Source organism: Oncorhynchus tshawytscha, unplaced genomic scaffold (genome assembly GCF_018296145.1).
Source record: "Oncorhynchus tshawytscha isolate Ot180627B unplaced genomic scaffold, Otsh_v2.0 Un_contig_7475_pilon_pilon, whole genome shotgun sequence".
In the NCBI taxonomy this organism is placed as follows: domain Eukaryota; kingdom Metazoa; phylum Chordata; class Actinopteri; order Salmoniformes; family Salmonidae; genus Oncorhynchus; species Oncorhynchus tshawytscha.
Window position 1 is genome coordinate 1 of NW_024607908.1, and position 12,509 is coordinate 12,509.

Consider the following 12,509-nt stretch of genomic DNA (forward strand, 5'->3'; position numbering starts at 1 on the left):
TGAATTGTGTATCAATAAATAATATAAGGACTGTTATGTGGTTGAATTTGAATGTGACTTACAGGCCTTTTGTGGATCTGAGGGGTCTGCACTGAAGTAGACTGTCAAGACAGCATTCAATGAGGTTAGATAGGGATATCTGCATTTGCTTTAATTCTGAGAACTGCAGTTTGTACATGCAGAATGCATAACTAATGTGTATGTGTTTTTGTTTCAGGTCAGATATGACTTACAGGCTGTGGCCTTCTGTGCACCTTGCCGGTTGGCCACAACACGGAATCAGGGGTGTTCACCCTCACTGGTTTCAACTGTCAACACAACACTCAATTTAAAATATGATAATATAACAAAAACACGACAAAACAAAGAAATATTTGATATTTACCACATACGGACGGCGTCTTAAAGCTCTTTTGATTCTCTCATCATTACGATCCATCTTTCTTTCTGAGGGAAACATTTCCATCAATTAATTGACACGAAACACATCCTGACACACAGACACACACAAAGAAGGCATCCCAAATGGCACCCTATTCCCTATATATGTATATATATGTTGGGAAGGAGGTGCCCCAAAAGTCCAAAGATTACCTGCAACAACCTGAGTGAAGAAAATTATTGTACAGATTAAATCAAATCTGAACACCGTTTATGTAGTGAATTAATGCATGGTTACGTCATTTTGGGTCACAGCTTTATGACTGCGCTTAATACGTCACAAGAAAACGCTTGTTTGGAGCCGGACTGGTGGTATCATCTTTTCACTGGTTGTAGCTCAATAACGAACGTGATGTGCTTATTATATCTTACTGACTGAGTAATGGTTGTATCGATGGTTGGTTGGACGTTTTACGTAGATAGGCCAACATGATATCAATAGGAAGAAACCATTCCTTGCCAAATGTTTTTTGTATTATTGTTTTACTTTGAGTAACATTAAGGGACCACAATGGAAGCCGTTTAATTTATTGTGTTGTCCCTGGCCTGACACGTTTTATTTAATTAAACGGGTTTTATTATTTTATTAAACTGTCCAATCAAATATATATATATTTCTTTCTATCTAACTCACATGAGCTGTTGAGGACTCCTTGGTCATCACATTTCAGGCACACGCCAGCAGGTGGAAGGAAGTGTCTTTAAATGCAGCACTGCCTTTAACGCACTTCATGATCTGCGCAACAGTATCTTTGTGGTTGTGAAAGTGATTAATCCAAATGCGGAAGTTCAGTACATTTGTTTTGGTTTAGCAAGCTAACTTCTCAAGTCTTGGCTAAAGTGTTGTGCAATATTGGAGGAAAAGTGTCGTTACTGACATTTTGTATTGTGCTTGATTATCCTCTAGTAGTTTGACAAGTATTTACTGAGCATCAACATGATGACCCGAATAGTTTAGAAAGATGTGGTTCAAAGGTTCAAGAGTTTTACTCCTGAGTTCAGGCTAACAAGTGACATTGTTGCTGTCATTATAGTATCATCAGTTTTGTTTACTGTCACTACATATTTCGGTTTATCAGAGGATGTCTAAAGTCTTGGAACTACAGTTTTTGCCAATGGGCATGGTACCTTAGCAAGGAGGGGTTGAATGACTCAAGAATCATGCTCAGTAGCTAGCTAGCCACGAGTACATGCCTTTCTCTGTCTCCTCAGTCTGGAAGGGTGACTCGGCTGATAGAGAGAAAATATGATGACGTGATCTCATCCTCCAGTTCTGATGACTTTTCCATCTACTCCTTCACTGACTGTGAATCTGAGGTAAAAGAGTTGTACCCTTCCGTCCATGTCTTTGTTGTGTGACATCACTGGGAGGAGGATGGTCTCTGACTAGTTGACTCTGATACACAGTGTGATGATGAGGATCATGAAAGGAGGACCCCAAAGCTGAAAGTTGAGAATGGAAAGGTGACAAAGCTTGATGTGAGGGATATGGACGAGGATGATCTGTCTCTCCACTCCTTCGATGAGTCAGACTTCCTGGTAAGTTCTGCATATTAAATATTTTTTATATATATACATGGGGGATTGGAAATGGTGCAGACAATTACTTATTGAGGGTAGTCATGTATCTGCAATGTGTATAGAGTAGTTATAAAGTATTTCTACAGATTGTGTTGAACATAGTACTTTCCTGATATGTTACTTTACTTTCTGGTCCTACAGAGCCCAGGGAAGGTCTCAGGTCCTGTATCTGTCAAGAATGGCCTCTCTCCTCTTGTGACCTCAGCACACCGGACCCTGGCTGAAGCCCTACGGGCCCTGCCCTCTGCTGTAGGCTCTCCCTACCCAGTAAATGTTCCAAGGCCTCGGACTCCTCTCAACCCTGTCATTATCGCTCCGCCCCGAACAGAGAACTTCCCATACCGCCACAGCCCTCGCCTGGCTCCCATCACATAGAATTGTTTGAGGATCTGAGGACCCATGACAAATCTTTTCAGTCTCTTGTGGGGAATAGGCTTTGTTGTGCCCTCTTCACGACTCTTGGTGTGTTTGGACCAAGATAGTTTGGTGATGTGGACACCAAGGAACTTGAAGCTCTCAACCTGCTCCACTACAGCCCGTCGATGAGAATAGGGGCGTGGTTAGTCCTCCTTTTCCTGTATTCCACAATCATCTCCTTTGTCTTGATCACATTGAGGAAGAGGTTGTTGTCCTTGCACCACATTGTCATGTCTCTGACCTCCTTATAGTCTTTCTCGTCGTTGTCGGTGATCAGGCCTACCACTGTTGTCACCGGCAAACTTAATGATGGTGTTGGAGTCGTGCCTGGCCGTGCAGTCATGACTGAACAGGGAGTACAGGAGGGGACTGAGCATGCACCCTCGAGGTGCCCCCGTGTTGAGGATCAGCGTGGCGGATGTGTTGTTACCTACCCTTACCACCTGGGAGCGGCCCGTCAGTTCCAGGATCCAGTTGTAGAGGGAGGGGTTTAGTCCCAGGGTCCTTAGCTTAGTGATGAGCTTTGAGGTGTTGGTGTTATCACCACTGGTGTTGATATCGTACTGGTGAGCAGATAACAATAACGCCCATTGCTGCATGTGGCTGGTTGCAAGCGACGGAATGCCGGTGTGGGGACCAACGATGGAGGTGAGGCGTCAGCAGTGTGAATCATTGGCCAAACAGAAACTGTTAACATTTCTTAACTCCAGCCACAATGGCAAGTGCTTCACGCTCTATCTGTGCATAATGTTGTTGATGAATTTCCTGCCAGTTTAGTTTGATCTTTTCCAGCCATGTGCGTCCTAGCAATGCTGGATGGTTGCCTTTCACAATGTAGAGTGATATCTTTACCTTCTGTTTGTTGAGCTCCACTGTAACAATCACACTTCCTCTCACTGGAACAATCTCACCGGTGTATGTTTTCAGCGTCATCTTTGTGGGCTGTAGTGTGAGGTGATGTAGTTTCTCCTTGTATACAGCCTCAGACAGCAAAGATATGGCTGCTCCAGTGTCCACTTGCATCCGTACTGCGTTTCCATCTAGTAGTGGTGTCACCCAGTATCCATTGTCTGAAATTGACATAACATGCAAAGATTCTTCCCCTTCAGACAGGGTATCATTTTGTTCATCCTCTGTGTGCTCCATTTTATGCACTTTCTTTTTGTACTTCCTGAAGTCGCTTTTCCTTTGTTCAGTACTTTTGTTTGATTGTGTCATTTTGTTTTTACATGCATGTTCGATGTGACCCTTTTTTCCACAACTTCTGCAGTCTAAGTCTCTGCACCAACACTCCTCTGCTTGGTGACCTGGTTTCCCACAGCGATAGCATGGCTTCCCACCTCCTGCCTTGTTTTTTTAAACTCCGTAGACACCTACCTTATGCACTTTGGTCGATGCACTTAGCTGTTGTGCGTCTTTATTTGCCATTTCAATTGACGTACTCGCTTCTATTGCTCTCTGCAATGTTAAGTTACTCTCAGTCAAAAGGCATTTCTGAATTGCCTTGCTGCGCATGCCACACACGAACCTATCACGTATAGTGTCACTCATTGATCGCCCAAATTCACAGTGTTCAGATCACTGTTTCAATACAGCCACAAACTGTGAGATTGATGCCCCTCCTCTTGATTTCTCTTATGAAACCATAATCTCTCTGCGATTATCAGTAGTTTGGGAGAATAATGTCCTTTTAAGGTAGCCACAATTTCATCATGTGATTTATCACCAGGTTTTTCAGGCGTTACTAGGCTGCGCAGAAGATTGAATGTTTTTCCTCCCATAACAGTCAAAAATGTTGGCACAACGACTTCTGCTTTAATTCCATGCCAACACAAAGTACTCAACGTTCTGTGTAAGAACTCCATTGTTCCACAGATTCATAAAATGTTCCTATATTTCCAATCAATGCAGACATTTTCAGTTTATTTTTCTCTCTCACACTTTTCAGACGATCCTTTACTCCCAGACCCTTTTTTTCCTTTCTTTTAACTCACGCTGACTTCACTTTCTCCCGCAGCGAAACTCTTCCTATCCCTCGAGGCTCTCGTTGCTGTGACATCAAAGGCTAGCTAGCATCACTCGACTGGCTAGCTCCACGTTTTGTTTGCGCCTTTCTACAGCCCCCCAAAATTACGAATTTACCTCAGACTTTCTGCAGAAGATGATGAGCACAAACGTGAGAACGTTTCTTCCTCGTCGCCAGTTTTGTTGTATAGCACACTGTATTACTTATACAACTAATGTAAGGACAGGACATGAGACGGGAGTAGAAATTAACGTGGGCATTGTTTAATGCATTTCACAGGGAGAACATTCCGAGCATTTCAACGTAGGTAAGCAAGGGGGTTTACAGGTGCCCTAATGGGACAAAACTAGAATATCAATACACAACCCTTCCGGGTTAGAGTCCCGCTCCTTGAAAGAGGCAGTTCTACCCTTTAGCTCAGTGCAGATGTTGCCTGTAATTCAATGGCTTCTGGTTGGGGTATATACGTACAGTCATTGTGGGGACGACGTCATCGATGCACTTATTGATGAGGCCGTTGACTAATGTGGTGCCATCGGAAGAATCCCAGGAACATATTCCAGTCTGTGCAAGCAAAACAGTCCTGTAGTTTAGCATCTGCTTCATCTGAGCACTTTTTTATTGACCGAGTCACCAATGCTTCCTGCTTTAATTTTGGCTTGTAAGCAGGAATCAGGAGGTTAAAATTATGGTCAGATTTGCCAAATGGAGGGCAAGGGAGAGCTTTGTACACATCTCTGTGTGTGGAGTAAAGTTGTTCTACATTTTTTTCCCCCTCTGGATGGACATTTAACATGCTGGTAGAAATGAGGTCAAACTGATTTAAGTTTCCCTCCATTAATGTCCCCGGCCACTAGGAGTGCCGCCTCTGGATGAGCGTTTTCCTGTTTGCTTATGGCGGTATACAGCTCATTGAGTGCGATCTTAGTGCCAGCATCGGTCTGTGGTGATGTGTAGACAGCTACCTAAAATACAGATGAAAACTCTCTAGGTAGATAGTGTGGTCTGCAGCTTATCATTAGATACTCTAGCTCAGGCGAGCAAAACCTTGAGGCTTCCTTAGATATCGGGCACCAGCTGTTGTTCACAAATATACATAGACCGCAACCCCTTGTCTTACCAGAGGATGCTTTTCTATCCTGCCGATAGTGTAAAACCTGCCAGCTGTATGTTATGATGTCGTTCAGCCACGACTCTGTGAAACATAAGATATTACAGTTCTTAATGTCCCGTTGGTAGGATATACGTGCTTTTAGTTTGTCTCATTTATTTTCCAGCTATTGTACGTTGGCTAACAGTACGGATGGCAAGGCAGATTAGCCACGTGGCCAAATCCTCACATGGCACCCCGATCTCCTTCTGCGAAATCTACATATTTTTTTCCTACAAATGACGGGGATGAGGGCCTGTTCAGTGTGTCTGGAGTAAATCCCTCTCGTCTGACTCATTAAACAAAAATTATTTGTCCAATTCAAGGTGGGTAATCGCTGTTCTGATGTCCAGAAGCTCTTTTCGATCATAAGAGACAGTAGCAGCAACATTATGTACAAAATAAGTTTCAATCAATGCGAAAAAACAAACAAAATAGCATGGTTGGTTAAGAGCCAATAAAACGGCAGCCATCCTCTCTGGCACCAGTACAACTTTATTAGTCCATGTTACGGGGAACAAAAGGAATTTGTTTTTCTGAAGGGGTTGGTCACAGATCTGCCAGTTCAGATCAAATCACACGTTTTGTTGCCTGACTCAGGACTCAAACCAGTGACCTTTCAGTTACTGGACTAATTCTCTATCTTCCACCTTCTGACACTTCTAGCATGGGCTTCCTAGGCAAAGTTCCCTTTACACTATCCCATGTGCGTAGCAAACATGAGTCTGTCTTATGACCTGTTAATGAGGTAGTCCTGCGTGCAACTTTAAAATCAGTGTCACCCTCAGCTCAAGAGGGCATTACCTCTTGGTCTAATGGTCAAGACACTGGTTTTTCCCATGGGAGGCCCAGGTACAGATCCTGCCCATGAAATGTGCACACCTCTCCCAAAGCACAATTCCACTGCTTCCACCAATGTAGTGTTTTTTTGCAAACAGCAATGGTGTAATGCCCCTTTTTGTCTCAAACCCGGGTCTCCCTGCCCGTAGGCAAACAAATATATTTTAGTGAATTCAGGCAGTCGCCCCAAACAGGTTTTGGACCTGGGTCCATCAACTGTCAAGCCAACACCTTAAGTGCTACGCCAAGATGTCCAAACCTCTCGATGTTGTCGCTCGGTGTTGGATTAAAGTTGCTACAGAACGTGAGTCAGTTGAGACCTCCTTCCTTTGGGAGAGCATGCCCCCACACGTCTTTATAGCAAGTCTCTCACGTGTACACACATCTTTGATGGCTTCACAGGCACTTTCCCACTTCTGATACCAATGTAACAAATTTGGGGGTAGCTCCAACTGGGCCTCGAACCCCGGTCCAGCGACTAGCAAGCCAACCTTATCCATTACACCAAGAGATCAGCAGGTGGTAAGTGTTGGGTTAAGCTTGCTACAATATATACATATATAGGGCAATGTGTGATCTGGGTGAGGCAGCATTGCCACTTAGTGCTCCCAACACAGCAAAACACAATCTTTACCTTCTTTAACCTTAACTAACCTAAAGTCAAATACATTTAGACAAACCACCACGTGAGCAGCAAGTTTAGGGTTAATGGAGTGAAGTGGGTAATGGGTAGGACCACCAGTATGAACTATGTCTATACATGGATGGATGCTCTTCATCAACACCATCTTTTCTGTGAAACTAGATATCAGCAATCAATCAACAAGACTAATGAAATGGGGCAAATGAAGACATTAGAACTGCTAAAGGTAATATATTATATTCTGAAACCAATTTGTTACTGGTTGATTTTGTACATGATCTGTCAATCCTGAGAGCAACGCTCTCTCTCCTCCCCTTCTCCCCATCTCTCTTTTGCATGTGCTGGTGCGACGTTTCCCCTAGATCCAGATCTAGGATCAGCTTCCCCTCCCCAAACCTAACAAGGACCATTCGCGGGGGGAATTCAAACCTGATTCAAAGCCAGGGTCTATTTGGGGAACTTGTCCCCTCCCCCACAACACTACATGTGGATGCGGCTTCCTCAGTTCACCATGCTCATAAAGAAAACAGCAGTGTATTTCAGCTGTAAGTATTTTGCAGTTACTAGCGATATTATTTTAAATGAATTTACCTAGCTTCGTTATTATTTAACAATAACTCGGCCAATGTAGCTGTAGCGGGCTACATTTCGTCGATGCATGGAAAAGTATTAGCTATGTTGAAGCATTATGTTAGCTTGCTAGCAGCTAGCTAGCGAGCCATTTTTCCTGGCTATACTGATAGGTTAATTAGCCAGCTAGCTGCTAAAGGTTGCTGGAGTAGACATTAATACATTTCGGAATGGATTATTATTGCATTGCTTATCTTTGCTATGATGTCTTAGATGTTCTCATATGGAAGAATGTTGTGTTGCGCATAATGTTAAATAACTCCATAGGAGTAATGTTAAACTAGCTACTGGTAGCTACCTACATTGTAATGCAAATGTGGTCCTAGCTCGGTTGCTTTCCTGTGGCATGCCGAGTTATTTGCACAAGTCACAATGTGAGACATTTTGTTTAGAGGTGATTGTATTTTGAAATGGCAGCTAGGGATAGGCATTTGCTATTCAAATATGGATATCACTATTCACTATCACTATTCACTATTCAAATATGGATATCCGGAAGGTCCAAATACATTTGTTTGTTTGTTGTGAAAACATGTTTTATTTGCTGCAGGACTGGTAGAGACAGTGCGGTGCTAGAAGGGAAGGTTTGATTGGGAGAGACAGTTGTTGCTGTCATAGGTAATCTGTCATACTATACATGTATTAATGACATGTCTATTTTAAAATTGTTCTCCTCAGAACATGGATAAAAGCAGGAATCTCTCTTGCCAGGGTATGTAAGCCAACCGTCAACCACCCCTCATTTCCTGCATTTTAAAGTTGCAAAATCAATTTTTTGACCTGCAATTGAATGATATATACCCATTGATTCTTGAAGAATATAACTTATAAATGCCTCATGAGCTTAGTTCAACAGTTGTACCCCATCAGAACTCTGCATATAAGCTGAGTTTTACTTCAATGTGGGTAAACAAAGTAAATGTAAACAAACACTCTATAGCCTCAAAACATGGTTAAACATGGATCAATACACTAATGGGAGGGAAATGTAGCCTCAAAATGAGCTGTTATTGGCAGAGAGATTTCAAACTCTTTGTAATTGGTCTATTAACTTAGACCACCTGGTGACGTCACCAAGCAAGCCAAAGCCCCACCAATGCAAAACCTGCTGATTTAGAATGTCTTATGTAGATTGTGTAGATCATCAGCTGTTGTACAAATATGATACAAAACACCAGCTGAGTGACACCGGCTGCATCAGTGAGTATGAACCTGACAGCAAAAGCTCGAATGACAGATGTTCAGAACTCACTCAGCCTGGTAATTCTGAGACGGTAGACACCGGCTGCTTTCGTAAGCAAGGGAACATCCGCAGTCTACCGTCAAACTTACCAGGCTGAGCAAAAATGTAATGTCGTTGCTTGCTAATATGTGGATTTGTTGTTACTCTTATGTATGTTCCATCCTTTTGTGTTTTTCAGGCAAGCCTGGGAAAGAACTGAGAAAACGTACTAAAGAGTCAAGACAGACACCAGAAAGAGGCCCAAGAAGACTTGGATGCAGGAACAGAGGACAGCGAGGGATGTTCAGAACTCACTCAGTCCGGTAAGTTGGTGAGGGTACACTTCGAGACTGCTTACCTGACACGGAGGAAGTCTATTCTTTTTATCTCCTCTCCCTTACCTTCCCTATGCCCCCTCCCTATTGTGTTGGACCGTCATGTGTTTTAATTGTTTCTTTGTTTACGATTAGGTTTGGAGAATGACTTCTCAACCCAAGACTAAGAGCAGCTGTAAGAAAGCATCAGTTTGGAAGCATTTGGGAAAATGTAAAGTGCTAAAGAAGGTTCCCGGCAAAGAGGATTGACTGTTATGGGTCAGAGCCAGCTCTCACAAACAGCACATGGAAAGACATGATAACCTGGTGCACAACAAAATGCAAAGAGAAAAGGCTCTCCGCAGCCGGTAAAAGGCTAGCATGCCACGAAGATGAAGTTCACACAGGTGAATGGGAGAGTTGTAAAAGACAAAAAGCTTTTTAGACATAGCTCCAAAATGCAGGTGCTAGTTGAGCTCGTGAGCTAGTTCTGTTTTGTGGTGGAAAACTTAGTGTGTCGAGCATAATACGTCAACCCTGTTACCAATAGATAAGGCTAGACATTTTTTTAGCAATTTCATTTTTTTGTCTGAAACGTCCAATTCAAAAGCTTCCATTCCCCTTGTCACAAGGGATTTATGCATGATTTAATATGAAACCCTGCCTCCCGAGTGGCGCAGTGGTCTTAGGCGCTGCATCGCAGTTGCTAGCTGTGCCGCTATAGATCCTGGTTCGAGTCCAGGAGACCCATGGGTTGGCGCACAATTGTCCCAGCGTCGTCCTGGTTAGGGAGGGTTTGTCTGGCAGGGATGTCCTTGTCCCATTGCGCTCTAGCAACTCCTGTGGCGGGCCGGGCGCATGCATGCTGAAACGGTCGCCAGACGAAGGCTAGCATGCCACGAAGATGAAGTTCACACAGGTGTACGGTGTTTCCTCCGACACATTGGTGTGGCTGACCTCCGGGTTAAGCGGGCATTGTGTCAGGAAGCAGTGCAGCTTGGCAGGGTCGTGTTTCGGAGGACGCATGGCTCTCTACCTTCGCCTCTCCCGAGTCCGTAGGGAGTTGCAGCAATGAGACAAGACTAACTACCAATTGGATACCATGAAAATTGGGGAGATAAAGGGGTTAAAAGGAAAAAAAATTACAAAAAAATATAATATGAAACCCTGTTATGGTCAGCCTTTACTTAATAGGCACTTATTGTAGTCATTTTTTAATTTAATCTCTTGAGATGGGAAACCATTTTCTACTTTTGTTTTTATTCATTTGAATATGGTCTTTATTTTATTTATTTATTTCACCTTTATTTAACCAGGTAGGCAAGTTGAGAACAAGTTCTCATTTACAATTGTGACCTGGCCAAGATAAAGCGACACAGAGTTACACATGGAGTAAAACAAACATACAGTCAATAATACAGTATAAACAAGTCTATATACGATGTGAGCAAATGAGGTGAGATAAGGGAGGTAAAGGCAAAAAAAGGCCATGGTGGCAAAGTAAATACAATATAGCAAGTAAAACACTGGAATGGTAGATTTGCAGTGGAAGAATGTGCAAAGTAGAAATAAAAATAATGGGGTGCAAAGGAGCAAAATAAATAAATGAAATACAGTAGGGAAAGAGGTAGTTTGGGCTAAATTATAGGTGGGCTATGTACAGGTGCAGTAATCTGTGAGCTGCTCTGACAGTTGGTGCTTAAAGCTAGTGAGGGAGATATGTGTTTCCAGTTTCAGAGATTTTTGTAGTTCGTTCCAGTCATTGGCAGCAGAGAACTGGAAGGAGAGGCGGCCAAAGAAATAATTGGTTTTGGGTGTTGACCAGAGAGATTTTCCTGCTGGAGCACGTGCTACAGGTGGGTGATGCTATGGTGACCAGCGAGCTGAGATAAGGGGGGACTTTACCTAGCAGGGTCTTGTAGATGGCCAGTGGGTTTGGCGACGAGTATGAAGCGAGGGCCAGCCAACGAGATGAGCGTACAGGTCGCAATGGTGGGTAGTATATGGGGCTTTGGTGACATAACGGATGGCACTGTGATAAGACTGCATCCAATTTGTTGAGTAGGGTATTGGAGGCTATTTTGTAAATGACATCGCCGAAGTCGAGGATTGGTAGGATGGTCAGTTTTACAAGTATGTTTGGGAGCATGAGTGAAGGATGCTTTGTTGCGAAATAGGAAGCCAATTCTAGATTTAAATTTGGATTGGAGATGTTTGATGTGGGTCTGGAAGGAGAGTTTACATTCTAACCAGACACCTAGGTATTTGTAGTTGTCCACGTATTCTAAGTCAGAGCCGTCCAGAGTAGTGATGTTGGACAGGCGGGCAGGTGCAGGCAGCAATCGGTTGAAGAGCATGCATTTAGTTTTACTTGTATTTAAGAGCAATTGGAGGCCACGGAAGGAGAGTTGTATGGCATTGAAGCTTGCCTGGAGGGTTGTTAACACAGTGTCCAAAGAAGGGCCAGAAATATACAGAATGGTGTCGTCTGCGTAGAGGTGGATCAGAGACTCACCAGCAGCAAGGGCAACATCATTTATGTATACAGAGAAGAGAGTCGGTCCAAGAATTGAACCCTGTGGCACCCCCATAGAGACTGCCAGAGGTCCGGACAGCAGACCCTCCGATTTGACACATTGAACTCTTATCAGAGAAGTTGTTGGTGATCCAGGCGAGGCAATCATTTGAGAAACCAAGGCTGTCGAGTCTGCCGATGAGGATGTGGTGATTGACAGAGTCTAAAGACTTGTTTCTTATCAATGGCGGTTAAGATATCGTTTAGGACCTTGACTACACTCAATAAGTAGGAGTAACTTACAAAGCTCTGGACATTGTTCTTTTTTTATGACTTGAGCCTGTTCTCGGCTATACTGGTCTGTATTTCTGCCATGCTGTCTATATTTTCGGCCATCTCTCCTGTGCATTTCTTGAATGCCACTTTCAACCTCCAAGTCATTCAGCCAACTGTCCAGGTCTACTGCCTTAACCTCTTGAGCTTACTTGAGACGCAGACGTCTCACCTAGAGCTCTAGAAATGCACATGCGCGACGCTATATGCTAATGGTATTAGTTAAAACGCAAACGTTCATTAAAATACACATGTTTGGTATTAAAATAAAGCTACAGTCATTGTGAATCTAGCCACCGTTTCAGATTTTTAAAATGCTTTTCGGCGAAAGCATGAGAAGCTATTATCTGATAGCATGCAACACCCCAAAAGACCCGTAGGGCATGTAAACAAAAGA

At 43.3% G+C, this 12,509-nt stretch overlaps 1 long non-coding RNA gene across 2 annotated transcripts; it reads left to right on the forward strand.

Annotated features, from left to right (window-relative positions):
• Positions 1–6,144: 6,144 nt before the first annotated feature.
• Positions 6,145–9,576, forward strand: LOC112257966. Of its 2 annotated transcripts, XR_006081441.1 has the most exons (4): positions 6,145–7,324; positions 7,461–7,643; positions 9,150–9,273; positions 9,421–9,576. It is a non-coding gene; the product is annotated as an uncharacterized LOC112257966 (long non-coding RNA). The 2 variants fall into 2 exon arrangements; XR_006081442.1 differs by lacking the exons at positions 6,145–7,324; positions 7,461–7,643 and adding an exon at positions 7,678–8,346.
• The last annotated feature ends 2,933 nt before the right edge of the window (positions 9,577–12,509 follow it).